At 35.7% G+C, this 16,517-nt stretch overlaps 1 long non-coding RNA gene and 1 pseudogene across 1 annotated transcript; one reads left to right on the forward strand and one right to left on the reverse strand.

Annotated features, from left to right (window-relative positions):
• Positions 1-7,661: 7,661 nt before the first annotated feature.
• On the forward strand, positions 7,662-11,948 carry LOC116136422 (annotated as a pseudogene).
• Positions 11,949-12,811: 863 nt separating this feature from the next.
• Positions 12,812-14,698, reverse strand: LOC116136416. Its single transcript, XR_004129030.1, has 2 exons — positions 14,422-14,698; positions 12,812-13,066 (listed from the first exon to the last, which is right to left on the reverse strand). It is a non-coding gene; the product is annotated as an uncharacterized LOC116136416 (long non-coding RNA).
• Positions 14,699-16,517: the final 1,819 nt, after the last annotated feature.

The raw sequence follows: 16,517 nt of genomic DNA on the forward strand, positions 1-16,517 counted from the left end.
TATCTGCAAACCTCTGATATTTGTCACACTTGCATTCATCTGTCACATCGTCGAAGACTGTCGGCCAATAATACCCCTGACAGAGTACTTTGTATGCTAGAGATCTACAGCCTGCCTGATTCCACAAATGCTTTCATGGATTTCCTTCAAGACATATTCCGCATCTTCGTGATCAATCCATCGTAAGATCGGAAAGTTATATCCTCGCTTATATAACTTTTCATTGATAAGCATGTACCAAACTAATTTTGCTCAAAGGGTCATGGCTTAATTTCTTCCCCCGGGCACTGTCCCATCTCTCAGGTATGTAATTATTGCATCCATCCAACTATGTCTCTGTCCTATTACCAAGATCGATTCCTATGATGCGAGGATGTTGAGACTTGGCAGAAATTTGACAAGAATAGAATTAGTCGCTTCTTTGCTTATTACTCAAGCTAGGTGAGCTAGAGCATCGGCCACTAAGTTCTTCTCTCTCAGAATCTACAAAATAGTGAAACTCTTGAACTGCTCGAGCTCAGATTTTACCTGCCGGAGATAAGATGTCATTTTATCCTCTTTTGCCTGATATTCTTTGAAAATTTGGTGGACCAAGAGCTGGGAGTCACTATAGATCTTTATTAACTTTGCCCTTATTTCTTTGGCGAGGTAGATCCCTACGAGCATAGCTTCATACTCGACCTCATTGTTCCAGGCAATGAACCCAAATTTGACTACATCTCAGATTGGGTTCCCTTTAGGACATTCGAGCAAGAGCCTAGTGCTCACCCCCTTTTCATTCAAGGACCCGTCTACGTACAAGGTCCACTGCCATAGACTGTTAAGCTTTGGCTTAACTGGCTTGTTTTGTTCCAAGGTGCTTACTTCTGGCGGGCTTACTTCTCTCTCGGGCTGATAGGAGAACTCAAAAATGAAATCAGCCAAAGCTTGTTCCTTAATCACGGTTCTTGGGATATACTTGACGTCATGCTGAATCATCTCCATAGTCCACTGAATTAATCTACCAGATGCCTCGGGGTTTTCCATTATCTTTCTCAGTGAAACATTTGTCAGGACATGTATAGGGCACGCTTGAAAATAAGGCCACAATTTTCAAGCGGCTATGACAAGTGAGTAGGCGAGCTTCTCCATCTCGGGATACCTTGTTTTGAAATCAAGCAACCGCTTGCTCACATAATACACTGACCACTATACTCCCTCTCCTTCACATACCAAGGCTGCGCTGATCGCAAACTTAGATACCAATAAATACAATAGAAGGGGCTCACCCAGAATAGGTTTTGATAGCAAAGGAGGTTCCCCCAAGTGTTTCTTCAATTCCTAGAATGCTTTCTCGCACTGCTCTATCCACTTGAAAACCTTATTCCCTTTCTGGGTTTCGAAGAAAGGTAGGCACTGGTCTGTAGGTCGGGAAACGAACCTACTTAGTGTGGCCACTTACCTTGTCAAACTCTGAACTTGCTTTATACTAGCCGGGCTCTTCATGTTTAGGAGAGCTTGAATTTTGTTTGGGTTGGCTTCAACACCTCACTAATTTACAAGGAAACCTAGAAACATTCCCGAGCTTACCCCAAAAGCACACTTCAGAGGATTTAACCTCATTCGATATTTTTTGAGAATGTTGAACATTTCCCTAGGGTGCTCAATGTGGCTTTCTATGACCTTTGACTTGACGAGTATGTCGTCAATGTGCACCTTCATTGTTTTGCCAATTTGCTTAGCGAATATTTGGTTCACCAGATGCTGATAGGTCGCTCTAGCATTCTTTAGGCCAAATGGCATAACTCTGTAACAATAAATACCTCGATCAGTAATAAAGGAGGTGTGTTCTTCATCGGACTAATATATTGAGATTTGGTTGTATCCCAAGTAAGCATCTGTGAAGCTTAGTAGTGCATTCCTAGCTGTCGCATCTACTAGTTGATTTATCCGGTGGAGCAGAAAGTTGTCTTTAGGACAAGCCTTATTTAGATTAGTAAAGTCAACACAAGTCTACCACTTGGCATTCGACTTCTTCACCAAGACCAGGTTGGTGAGCCGGTCTAGATACTTTACTTCCCAAATGAAGTTGATGTTCAGGAGCTTATCAACTTCATCCTTGAGCGCTCTTGACAGCTCAGCATCCATAGATCTCCTCTTCTATCTTATTGGTTGAGCCCTTGAGTTGATGTTCAATCTATGGCACATTACCTCGGAGTTGATACCCACCATGTCTGCATGTACCCAAGCGAACACATCGAGGTTTTTCTTTAGGAACCCCACAAAACTATTCGCCAGCTCGTCGCTCAAACTACTACCAATTTTCAGCATGTGAGTTGGACCTTCCTCATTGATAGGTACTTCTCACAATTCTTTGTTGGCCCTACGGTGGGCTCTTCTTTGTGGATGTGAGGATCTATGGTATCTTTCAGTGGTCCAGGCTTTGGCTCGGACTTAGCAATGACCATGGTTCTTAGAAGCGGCCATTTTATGCAGCATAAATGGCCCAATTGTAACATTCTCGAGAATCTTTCCTACAGCTCCTGATTGTTGTGACACCGCCAAGAGTTGGGAAACTCATTGGTTGGTAGTGCACCAAGGTGACTACGCTTAGGTCGTCCAAGATCAGCCTCCTGACAATGATATTATAGGTGGTCGAGCAGTCGACTAGTAAGAACTCGACCATCATCATCTTGATCTTAAGTTCTTCCCTAAGAGTCACAGGCAAGTCGATTGTTCCCTTGAGGACTAAGCTATCCTTGGTGGATCCATACAGCGGTGACATACATGCCCCCAAGTCTTATTCGGTGAACCTTATTTCTAGGAAAGCTCCCAAGAAAATGATGTTCACTACACTGCCATTGTTGACCATTACCCTGAGTATTCAGGCATTGCCAATCCTTGCTGCGATTACAATCGCATCATGGTTGTGGCAAGAAGATTCTTCACACTCTTCCTGGGTGAATCCTATCACCTCGCTTTCTTGCTTAGGCCACTTTGGCAGCTTTTGCTCATAACTTATTACTCGAGGGACTGAGCCTGGGACGACTTCTCATGCATATTATTTGTGAGAATGCCTAGAGCTCCCTGCAATGTTAGGTCCCTCATAGATCATGCCCACCAGTACCTCATTGTTTGCCAAAGCTTATTGGATCTGATTATTCTGCTTGCTTGGATTTTTGTGAGCTAGCGCCTCCTTGACAAATTCTTTCAAGTGGCCTCTTCTGATCAGATCTTCAATGGCATCCTTTAGAGCCCCACACTGATTAGTGTTATGCCCAATATCTCAGTGGTATCGACAATATTTTTGGCAATCTCTTCTACCAGGTGGCCCCCTCATCCTTTCTAACACAGACAATTTCTTAGCCTCATAGGGACCTCATAGATGTGAGCTATATCTTGAGTCAAGGGGCTATACTCTGTAAACCACAAAAAAGGGTGTCTTTCCCCGCGATTTTCTGTTCTTTCCATCTTTTAGAACCTACTTAAGTCCTTATAATTGTGGTCTTGGCCCTTCCATTTATCTATGGGGCGATCTTGTTGTCTGTCAGGACTCTTCTAGGTGAGCTTCTAGCTAACGCAGCCATTGAGCTTTCTACTCACTGATGTTTGGCGACCATTTGATAGAACTTGGCCAGGCTCACATGGTCTTCGCTTTAGAGCTCTTTACACAGCTCCGTCTACGACCTTATTCCTGCTATTAGTAAAGTTTGGATCGACTCTTCAGGTGCATCTGTGACATTCGCTTGTTCATTCTGGAACCTCATTAAATATGAGATCAGAGTTTCGTCTCTTTCATAACGAATATTGCTCAAATAGCTGAGTGACATTGCGAATTGTCTCCTCACTTGGAATTGTTGTAGGTATAGTGAGGAGAACTGTTGTCAAGATTGTATTGAGTTCGCCTTGAGCCTCTTGTACCACCTCTTGGCATCCCCTACTAAAGTGACTGCGAAACAACGACACTTTGCTAAGTCATAGACCTGATGTAGCTCTATCAGATCGTTAAAAGAGTCGAGATGGTCTCTAGGATCTCCTTTCGCATCGAACTTGCTCTCTGGTGCCCTGAATCCTTGAGGGAGCAGGGCCTGACAAACTTCCTCCATGAACGGAGTACTTACTATCTCTTCTACTGCATTGTTTTGGTGGGCTCCTAGATTATTGAGCATTTTTTTTGCACCCAATCTAAGTCTTCATCTTAAGGAGTACTATGGCTGCGAGCTCTATTCAACCTTACCTCGAGCTAGTGAGTTTAGAAATTAGTTGCTTGTGAACCTCCCCTATCGTGCACACTAATGTGCAAAGTAGAGTCATGATGGCTGGGTTGGTAGATGCTATCATTTTCATCAATGCACTGCTCGCGATGTTAGTTAAAACCAAAACGTTGGTTATTGCCAGATTGGCACGTGTAACTCATCTCGCAAGCTTGCGAGGTTTGAGCCTGCCTTTGGTGTGGGTTAAAACTGGCACGCTGGCATTAGAGATATTGTCGAGTAGGTCGAGCATCCTTTGGGCGACCATTGACTTCATTCTCCCCCATGGGTTATTTGTCTGGTCACCTCCCGAGGTTAGTTTACTTGCAGGACTCACGTTTTTTAGCGGAATGTTCCCTATGGTGTCTGGGGTGTCGGTCACTCCTTGGTGCCGACAAACTAAATTGGTCGCCAGCTGAATTCTTACCTGTTCGGGTAACATCTGTGAAGCGTGACTGGTCGAGGTCCTGGGGGGCTAGTTGCTAATATCTTAATTCAACCTTGTTCTGTTGCACCGCCTGTGCAACTATTGTTCTTATCATTTCCACTAGCGTATCATTCTTGGAATTTGACGTCTCTACCCTTTGCTGATTTGCGACCTGCTGCACTGGCGACACTGGTGGTCGACGCCTAACGACATCTTAATGCACCTCCTAGTCGATGGATTCCACATTGTCATGGTTTCTGGTGGTGGTTTTTAATCTGGTACGAACCATTGTAAGCCTCGAGTGATCGAGTCACTGAGATTGTTTGCCGGAAATTTTGAAAGTAGGTAGGGGCCTTCCTTCTAGCGCCAAAATGTTGATGCAAAATTTTCACCAACTAGAGCAATCTGATTGACCATGGTGGAATCAGAACAGGTGTGTGCGTGATTAATGATAACCAGCAAAGTGTGAATATAAAAGTAATAAAGTAAATGACACAAAAGGGTTTTAAAATGGATCGACAAGTTTGGATTTTAAGCCTACGTCCACTGTCTTTCTTATTTGCTTTGAGAGCTTACAAGAAAATGCTATAATTCCTAGAGTAATTTGCTAACCCCTTTTCCATTGTTGGAGGGGTTTCTATACAAGTTTTGTACAAAGGAAAGAGCGAAATTAAAAGAATTACAATTAAGATTGAAATGCAACTCCTATATTCTTGTGATTGAGTGCCAAGATCACGCCATTACTGCTGTTGATCTGATTCCTTCCAAAATATCCGAGATTTGAGCTTATCTGTGATATGCTTGAATAACTGTCAAGATTGGTTGCGACTAGCTTATGCTTGGTCGAGCTATGTCTCAACAAGCTTATGTTGGGTCGAACAATCGTTTGGGCCGAACTGATTCTGGGTCAGACTATAACCTCGCAGAACTCTGACTTCTCCGAGCTTGATGGAAAAATCATACACAACAAATTTCATCCATTTTAGTTATTTATTATTTTATCATAATAGATTCCCCAAATTATGAGATCAGTTAAAAGTTAATAAATACATTTTGATATACTTTATTTGTCCTTTTAAATAAATTCATTGAAAGGTAAAATTATATGCATAATACTACACACAAAACATTTTTATACAACATTTCTCATACAATATGATTTTGCAAAAGATGATTGGCTGATTTTAAATTAAAAATAAACTTTCACCAATCATCTTTTGCCACATCATGTTGTATAAAAATGTTGTATGTATAGTATAATTCTTTATTAATAGTCACTCATATATAAGTATAGGAGATTTGATATTTATTTGTAATAATAAATCATAAATGAATAGAATATCAAAAGATTAGATAAATAAATAATTTTCTAGAAGCACGTCGTATCCTCCCATGCTTAAAAGACCTTCCATGTTTATTTTTAAGTCATAGTTAAATACTACAAATCAATCGTAAATTAATTATTGCCCAAATGGCACATGACATTTTTTGTGTGCTAGTTTTTATAATTGCATCCGAGTTAGCATTCTCAATTAGTGGCTGCATTATTGAAGACAGAAGATGTTCATTCACCAATGAGATGGATGTCGTCATTAGATGTTTATGAGATTGGATTCATAAAGACAGAAGACTAAAATATCACCTTGAAAATCCCGAACTACTCAACCTCTTCCAAAACACAAATTTCGACGATGTTAATTTCGAATATGTAATTTATAATTAAATAAAAAAAATTTATTTAATTGTTTAAGTTTAAATTAAATTTGCACATTAAGAACATTAAGCTAAAATCAAATTATATAAATTTATAACCATGAATTTATATTTTTTTTAATTGTTTAAGTTTAAATTAAATTTTTACATTGCGAGGATAAGATTAAATTATCTCTCTGAATTAAAACCATTAAAACCATTCATTTATATTTATTTACTAATTAAATTAAATTTTACAAATCACCCCTGATGAATTACATAAACCCTCTTACATAAATATCTATTTACCTCCAAGTATATAAAAAATTAGGGAGCTAAATTAATATTTTCCAGGCCCATAAGACTGGTCTTGGGACCGGTTCGGACCCTAACAAAATTCGTGGGCCCAAGACCGTTCCTTGAGGATTTGGGCCTGGTCCTTGTGGGCCCGAGCTTGGGACCAACTGGGCCAGGCCTTGCCCACCTCTAATTCATTGTATTATATTAATTTATCTTTAAATTTTTAACAAATATTCCTTGAAATTTAATTATTCATTTAAAAAATTAATTCTTTTTACCGTTACCTAAATTTATATCAGTCATTATGAAATTTCCAATTAATAATAAAGTATCGTTTATTAGCACTAAGAATATTGAAAAAAAATAAAATGTTTTTATCACGTTATTTTAAATTAATAATTATCTATACATTTTAAAGTAATTAATTAACTTATAAAAAATTTCAAAGCAAATAAAAGTAATACAATACATCCTTTAATTCACCATTTTTACTTGGTATTAATTAATACAACTCTTTAATTTGGTGTTAATTAGTAAAAGATTGAAGATGTATATATATAGGACTTGTACATTACACTAGCTAACACAATACAAACTTTGTACCAAATTATAGTTTATAATATTATTTAGTATTATATGCTTCTCTTTATACTATATAAAGTTGTGCACCAAATCTACCCTTGGTAACGAAACCACCATGCTTTGGGCAAGAGTTAAAAAAACATCCCCACTTAGGTCGGTCTAGATTCTATGAGGACAAGATCCGGCTAAAACGAAACTCTATTCAATCACATTAGAATCTTTCATAAATACAAGTCTTAAGCTAACATAACCACTCTCGGTCTTTGGAAGAAGACCTCTAAAACTGCTTGGTGAGGTGCATCAGAAGAATCAAAGGTTCCTTTATTAGATATCATCCTCAGTCATCCGACCGCAAGGTGATCAAGATCAAACCTTTTAGAAAAAGGTTTGGTGTTGAGTCAAAGTAAGCTTTGTGAGTAAGTTTGTCCATGGCACGCGTGTCTGGTCCTCGTGTATCTCAATGCGGCCAGCCGTCGTTTGCCTCAGTAGCACTCATGCGGGCACGTTTGGCTGGTCATTTGGGTGATCTTGAGCTTGCTGCAATATCTATTGCCAATAATGTCGTCGTTGGTTTTGTTTTGGTCTCTTGTACTTTCTCAATTCATCATACAAAGTTTTCGTTTCTTAATTTTCAGTTCAATAACTTCAATCGTTGTACTTTATTTGTATGATTTCCTTTATCAGTTGGGAATGGCAATGCATTAGAAACGCTGTGTGGACAAGCTTTGGGGCCAAACATACTACATGTTGGGTGTGTACATGCAACGCTCGTGGATCGTGCTTTTCTTGTGTTGTATTCTTCTTTTGCCATTGTATTTTTTTGCCTCACCATTCTTGAAGCTATTAGGTCAGCCCACAGAAGTGGCAGAGCTAACTGGGATAGTTACTTTGTGGTGATACCACTTCATTTCAGCTTCGCCTTTCAGTTTCCATTACAGAGATTCTTGCAAAGCCAGCTTAAGACTTATTGATTGCATGGGTGGCTTTGGCTGCTCTAGTGGTGCATATTTTTGTGAGTTGGTTGTTTGTATACAGGTTGCAGCTTGGTGATTGGGGCTGCTCTTACTTTGAATTTTTCTTGTGGGTTTTGGTGTTTGGTTACTTTGGTTATGTTTCTTCTGGTGGGTGTCCCCATACATGGACTGGTTTCCAGTTGAAGCATTTTCTGGTCTTTGGGAATTTGTTAAACTCTCTGCGGCTTCGGGTGTCAGGCTCGGTACCACTCTTTCCCTGTGCCAAGATCTTGTCCGATCTTTTCTTCTTCATTTTTTTTACGTAAGAAATATATAATTTTATAATGATTTTAATAAATAAATAAATCTCAATTACACAATATACTAATGAGATATATACAAGTTCAAGAAACTCGTGTTTGAGTTTGTACATATCTATGACGATTGTATATTAATAAATTTGTTTGATTGAGATTTATTTATTATTATTTATTAATCATAAATTTGTATTTTACGTGAGAAAAAAAAAGTAGATAGAGGAGAATTTTGTTTATTTCCACGAAAATTTGACCCTTTTCTAATACGCCATTGTTTTGCATCTTTTCTGAACTTATCATTATCTTTTTGTTATTTTATATTACAGCTTAGAAAATTGGTATTACAAATATTGATAGTGATGACTGGAAATCTACCAAACGCAGAGATTGCAGTGGATGCTCTGTCTATATGGTATTTGTCTTATACTCATTAATATGCTGTGGACCCTTTTCATTGTTATCTTATACATTATTTACATGAAATTTTACCTTAAAATAATTGTATCCTTCAGGCTTCCACTTTCGTAGGAAAATGTTTTATTTGTTTTTGTTTGTGATTCCGTTTTTCGCATGTGCACGTAAATTTTTATTTCGAAGAACTTTTGGCTTTTTTTTTTTTTTTATCTTTGACTGATATCAGTTGTTTATCTAATTTGGCAGCATGAATATAAATGGCTGGGAGATATGATTCCTTTAGCATTCTTTGCTGCAACCGGGTAACACTTCTCGTTTCCTTTTTATTAATTTTTTTAAGACTATATCCGCTACAGCTAATCAATATATTAAATGATAATAATTTTAAATAAACTCAATTGTCCTTATTGATGATATCATGTCATGTCTTAAAATAGTGATTTCTAATTCGGATAATATTAGTTTAAATTGTCCAGGTTCATGAATCATGGTTAGCATTCAAACGTAACAAAAAAATTTGATATTATTCTTTTGTCTTAATCATTTAGATATTACACGCATGTCACGATCCTTAAAATTCAAATGCTAAAATGTGTACTATAGTTAGGGACATCTGAACCCCACAATGAATCAACCAAGAATTTCGACGTGTTCAGATTTGGTAGCTAAAGTATCTAATCCAATAAATTTTCCGGTTATTTAAAGGAAAATTTATTGTTTCAGCACACTTTATTTTATTTTTAAAAAAATTATCTTTTCCGTTTTATTATTCGATATAAATAAAATATACGTATGTGTTTTCATCAATAAAATTTTAAAACAAAAATACGAAAATATATTATAATTTCTAAAATATTGAAATGGGTACTTGTGTTGAGTAATTCTTTTGATGCTTAGTCAAAATAAAGTATATGCTTTAGATCATTTAGAATCCAAAGGGTAAAGAAACCAGAAACTGAGACATGCACACATAAATAATTCAGATGCCATCCAATGCACAAAATATGATCTAGATAACCAAAGGGTAATTATTTGTTTGATAATTACTGCTTTCCTAAATTTTTTATTCTGGATCCTAAACTTTAGGATCTAAGTTTTGTACATTAGCTATTTATGCCCACCGATTGAAAGTGAAAAAGCTTTCTCCTTAAGATCTCTTGTTCCTTTTCTTGTAAAACAATTCTTAGATGCTCTTCATAGTGTCGTCAGCTAGTTATTTATTTTTCCAGTTCATTGAACGGGAAAGGATAAGTACAAACTTATAATCTTTTAATCAGCATATCACTGTTGCTTATCTTGAGTTTTGCCAAAAATATCTTGTTTTACAAGCATGAAGAGGAAGCCTTATTGTTTGGATGTGTGGTTTACAACACAACACACTGATCCACATTGTATATTAATTGTCGTTTAATTTGGATTTAATCAAATGGATTTAACTTGAAAGGTCACATTTTATTAAAACGGATTTTTACATATATAGTCCAATAATCTGAGTTTTATTTTAGTAAAAGACATATTAGATACTTTATAATTCCCTTCAAAATTATTGATTATGTAAGACGGGATTAATGTTTTTTTCATGAAATAATACAGAGTTCGAGTAGCAAACGAGCTTGGGGCTGGTAATGGAAAAGGAGCCAAGTTTGCCACAGCAGTGTCAGTAATAACATCAATTATCATTGGCCTCTTCTTTTGGTTATTGATAATCATCTTCCACAATAAGCTTGCATTGATATTCTCTTCCAGTGCCCCTGTTTTAAATGAAGTAAGCAAGCTATCTGTTCTGCTAGCAGTCACTATTCTGCTCAATAGTGTTCAGCCAGTTCTCTCAGGTTATTAGATAATTAATCTATTTTCGTTAGATTAAATTATACAAGATCATTTTTAACCTATGTAATGGAAAAGTCACCATAGTTTTTATGTGATTTATTCTTATAGGGGTGGCTGTGGGATCAGGATGGCAATCTTCTGTAGCTTACATAAACTTGGGCTGCTATTATCTTGTTGGGGTTCCCCTTGGGGTTTTAATGGGATGGGGCTTCCACTATGGTGTTATGGTATGTAAGTTTTCATTTTGGTGCCGGTTTGCTTTATTATTATTTTTTCATAATAAAAAAATAGACAGAAAAATTTATAAAGAGTACAAAAAGGAATGTGAAATCTACGAAATATCATATGCTAACACTTGAGTCAATTCATGCTTATATGAGTTCAAGCATGTTTATTCACGTATCATTATATTGTTCAAGCAAGAAATAAATTTGGGAGGTGTTTATATGTACTAGTGCAGAAGTATTTTAAATGTGGTAATATAACGTTTAAGTATTTGGTATGTATATAATATAGAATTACGTTGCTATTACGTTGCTGACTTTGCAAACTCAATGAAATTGAACACAAACAGGGAATTTGGGCTGGAATGATTTTCGGTGGGACAGCAGTTCAAACCTTGATATTGGCAGTAATTACTTTAAGATGCGACTGGCATAAAGAGGTAAACAAAGAGCCCTGAGTTACTGTAGTGCTTCTCCATTATAAGAAATAAAATTTACTCACCCAAATTTCGACCTTTGTGAATCTAAGTTCACTTGACAATTGGCGAAGAGAGCACCAGTGGCTCAAAAATATGCATGGTTGAAACAGCTCTGGAAACGACATTATTGATCATATAACTATGTTAGCTTGAGATTTTATTTTAATTATTCTTTTGTTATTAATTATCAACTATAAACTCAGTTTCAACAAGTAAAACTAAATTTAGCTAATCTTCATTTTATGGGAATTGCAGGCAGAGAAAGCAATTCTTCATGTAAGGAAGTGGGCAGCGACAAAATAATTGATTGAGAACATTAGAGTCTACTAAATAAGTGATGGATCTTCAAGCGATCGGAAATTGATGGCTTACTTCCTATTCGATTCTAATCCACGTCGAATTTCCAAATTTATAAAAACGGTTCTATTAGTAGTTAATTAATGTTAAAAATTGTTTTTATGCCTATTGAAAAAGGTATTTTCCAAGCAGACATCTAAGTCCCATTTTATATAGTATTTATTGATAAATAATAGATGAGTTATGCTATTATAACACAAATTCTTAACTTAAAAAGAGACACAAATTAACCACTTTCCAACTTATCCTAACATAATGGTTGAAGAAACTTGAACAAAAAGACATTGCATATTATCCACACTATATTATTTCCCTATTTTAAGAGAAATTCAATTTACGATCTTTTACTATATTACTCAACCAACAAAGACTCCAATTCGTACCATTGGATTACATTAAAGTGAAGGGTGGTTTATTAATTTGTCTCATTGTAAGTTAAGTAGTGTTAAAATAGTGTGGCCCTTTATGAATATATATTGATATATGTGAAAATTATCGTCCCTTTAAAATTCGTGTTTTAATTCTTTATAAGCCTAAAACTAGGGATGAGCAAATTTTTAAGATAAAACCAAAATCGAAAGATATATGGGGTGTCAATTACGATTCCTACCTAAAACTGATAATATAAAGTGTCGATCTGATTCCCAAATCAGGGGAACCCATGCTGTGCGATTGAAATTTCAGGAATCACCACCAGTGAGATTATTCAGTTAACCGAACTGGATTTTTCTTTATAACCAGTTCGGTTTTCGGTTTAGGCAAAAAGGTAAACAGAAACCAGATCAGTTTATGGAATAAACCGAATTTAAACTAAACCGAATATTTGGTTCAATTATCTAATTAACCGGTTTTCAAACCAATTTTTGAATTCACCCCTAAATTCAACATTTTATACATTTAAGTCCCTAAATTCAGATATTTATTATTTTATATATAATTTCATGCAGTATTTTTATTTTATTTGGTTATTGTTGTTATATTTTTTGTGTGAAAAACACATTAAATTAACTATTTGCAAATGCTGAATCCAGAATATGAAATCAAAACATAAAGTATTCAATTATACATTACTCAATACTCATCAATAAAAACATTGGGATAATTAAAAAGTGAAAACATTTACAAATAAAAAAAGTCTTCTTCAACCATCTTAAAAGTTAAAACACCCCGCTTCAAAATTTAGATCTCCAAAGTCCAAACTTCTTCAATCTGCTATAGTGCTACTGAATAAGCACAACAATTCAGGCCTGCATCTGCATCTGCATGTTTTGTAGAGTAAACTTGTAGTCAGAAACTCTCCAAAAAATAGAAATTCAAAGCAAAAGATGATGTCCACTGAAAAATATCAATGCTGTAGAAAATTGAAATTTAGCATGGTGGTGCAAAACAGGTGGAGTTTGTCTTCCTTCTGAATTCCCTTTTAACTACATGAAGTAGTTCAAATAAAAATAAAATATGCATAAAGTAAGTAAGACATCCATATAAAGATTTATACTTTCTTACTAGTTTAGTTTTACTTTCTTACTAGTTTAGTTTTACAGTCTTGCTTTTTCATTTATTTATCCTCCTTTTTCACAGTTTTTAAAGCACTTCTTAAAAACCACAAATGAGCATCTAAGTATTCTGTATATGGGAATCAAACACAAGCTTTTAAGAAGTGCAAATATAAAGTATAATCATCAATCACAATATATATCAGCATACTAAACTAATTAATCAAACTAGCAAACAAAACTAATGCTCACTTCACAATTGAACACAAAACAAACCATTTAATCATCAATGACAATATTATTGTCTTGCTTCACAACATTATTCAACTTCTATACAACCTATTGTCCCATTGGACACATGGCTTCCATGATCAATTATATCAATTTCAACATTGGCAACACAGGATTAATTAAGAATTAAGAATTCATACGCATTCTGCATGTTGGAGATTGAACAAAACACTGCACAAAAGTAGAATTATATCAATCTATATATTGAAGATTAAATGAAACAAAATACTCCGACACATCTTTATGATATTCAACAAAACATATTCATTAACAAACCCCTATTACTTCATTTGATTTCAAAATACCCTGACACTGCACTAAAGTAGAATTATATCAATCTAGCTTTTGATTGAATATTGGAACAAACAGCCATTGCTTCATTTGATTTCAATTTTTCAATCTCTTCTACTTTACACCATTGACACCAACCTATCACGGCATCACCCCAACCCCAAACAAACCCCGAGACTCCCAAGTACACAACAGTTCAGCCACTACAACTGCAACTTTCCCAAAGGAAAGACAAAATAAAACCAAAAGAACCATGTACAATAGTCAATACCCACCCCAGAAAACAAAACACCCATCAAAACCTGTATTTTTAATTAACATGGCCAGCTCAAATTCCATACATAGCATATGGGTCAAACGAAAAAACTCTTAACAAATGAATCTAAAACATACATAGCACTAATCAATAAGCACATAGGTCAAACGAAATAATGTTGAACCTAAAACATTATATACAAAAACATCACAGCTGACAGCACCCAAATTAATTAAAAGAAGAAATGGGCTAAATTAGAGATTGAAATTAGCTGATAGCTTACCTTGCTGAATTGGCGGTGTACTAGCGGTCATGGAGCAGTTGAGGATTGAAGAACTGAAGCGTCGCCGTTCGTCGTTCATGGGCTCGTGATGGTTAATTAATCCAGATTATTGTCGTTCGCCGATGAGAGAACTCTTCGCCATTCATCATTCGTGGAGTTGTTGTGGTGGTCATTGGTTGTCATCATTCGTCGTTCGTGGAGTTTGACGGTGATGAGATTTTAGATTTTCAAAGTTTCACTGAATCAATAGGGAGGGAGGGAAGGAGGGATGGGTGGTGGCAGTAGAGTGTAAAATGTAAATTAGAATGTAATGTTTAATTTATACCTAGGGTTTTTTAGTTAAAAACTGATTTAATAATCCGGATTCGGTTAACCGGAATGGGATTACTATGTTTTGAGAGCCAACAGAGTCGATCTCGCCAAAAACCTGATGATAAAATGAGCAGAAAGCGGCATAGGGCCTATACGCCGTTTTACTCAGTTTTTTCAGCCACCAGTAATGGGTCTCGATTTTGGCTGAATCGAGCACTAGTTTTGGATCTTTTTGTTTTTGGTATAATGATTACTCTGAAACTAAAAACCGAATCAGTTTTTCGATTTTTCAATTTCGACAAAGCGAAAACCGAACCGGTTTATTAAAAAAAAAAAAAACCAGATTTTTAATTCAGTTTTGGACCGGTTTTCAGTTCAGTTCTGTTTCAGACTATTTCTCCCACCCCTAAAATCACCAATCGAGGAATTGTAACTAAGATTTAATTGAAATTTCAAAAAAAATATGGGGACCATTTTGAAATTTTATGTTTCAATTAAATAAGAAAAGAGAACTTGATTACGATTACGAATTGGGAAAAAAAATTCATTGCCTCTTAATTCAAATCTGCCTGTTAGTTGCATTCTTCAAATCTGCCAAATCTGACACAACCAAAAATCGAAGCCCTAAGTTTGTTGTTTCTTGTATTGGAAGACCTGATTTAAATTAGGAATTCGATTTCATTTGCTTGCTTCGGTTCTTCGTCTTTCTCTCGGCTCTCACAGTCTCACATCTATTCTTTTCATTTTTCTCTCTTGATTCTGTGCCATTGTCATTAGTTCTTGTTTCCATTCAACTGATTTTGTACAAAGGTTGGCACCTGGCAGTGCAAGTTCTTCGACAAAGGTATTTTTCAAATTTAGGGTTCTTACTTTGAAATTGGGAGTTTTCAAATTTATGGTTCTTTCGCAATGTTTAGTTGATAATGGCTCATTTTTTTACAAAATCTTTGACTTCTTTTTGCTTTAATCAAATTTTGTTGTTGGAAGACGATGGATTCTTAGTATTCAATTGAAAGTATGGCAAACTTGTAGTAGTGAATTGGTTTTGAATATAATGTATAGGGATATTTGTACTTTCCATAAATAGAAGGGGTGTATTTGTGATTTTTTGTGAGCGCTCAAACTGTGAAAATCCATTGTCGTTGGTTTTTTAGAATCAATTAAATTTGAAAAAAAAAAAATCAAATACAATTGAAAAATCTTGAATTATAAGCCTCAAACTATGCAAACCCATTGTTGGTCTTTTGGAATTAATTAAATACGAAAATGTAGAAATCTAGGGTTAGCAGTGTGTCTTAATCTGAATCTCAAATGGGTTTAATTTGATGAACAATTAGATATATATGTGTGAATCAATCAACCAACACATCCAAGATAAACAAATCAATAAAATAGAGCAATCAAAGGAAAAAGGACACGACAATTTATAGTGGTTCGGCTGTAAAGCCTACATCCACTCTTCAAGGCTCACTTTGGGGTATTATTACTCATGAATAATAAAGTTACAGAGAAGAATTTAAAAGAAAGAGTACAAGGAAGGAACACACCAAAGAATAGCAATCCCTAACTCTCTCTATGAAAGGCTCTACTCTTCCTTCAACAACCAACCTGATTTTATATACACCCACACACCTCTCAGATCAACCTCCACCTGGATTGAAGCATTCCACAGCTGTGAGATGAAGAAATACGATAGAAGCTTCTCCATGTTCACGCTTCTAATGAGGTATATAGTGAAAAGTTTGTTTTCGGAGAAGTGGATCACTTGACACGATATGTTAAGT

Source organism: Pistacia vera, unplaced genomic scaffold, assembly GCF_008641045.1.
Source record: "Pistacia vera cultivar Batoury unplaced genomic scaffold, PisVer_v2 Contig313, whole genome shotgun sequence".
Classification (NCBI taxonomy): Eukaryota; Viridiplantae; Streptophyta; class Magnoliopsida; order Sapindales; family Anacardiaceae; genus Pistacia; species Pistacia vera.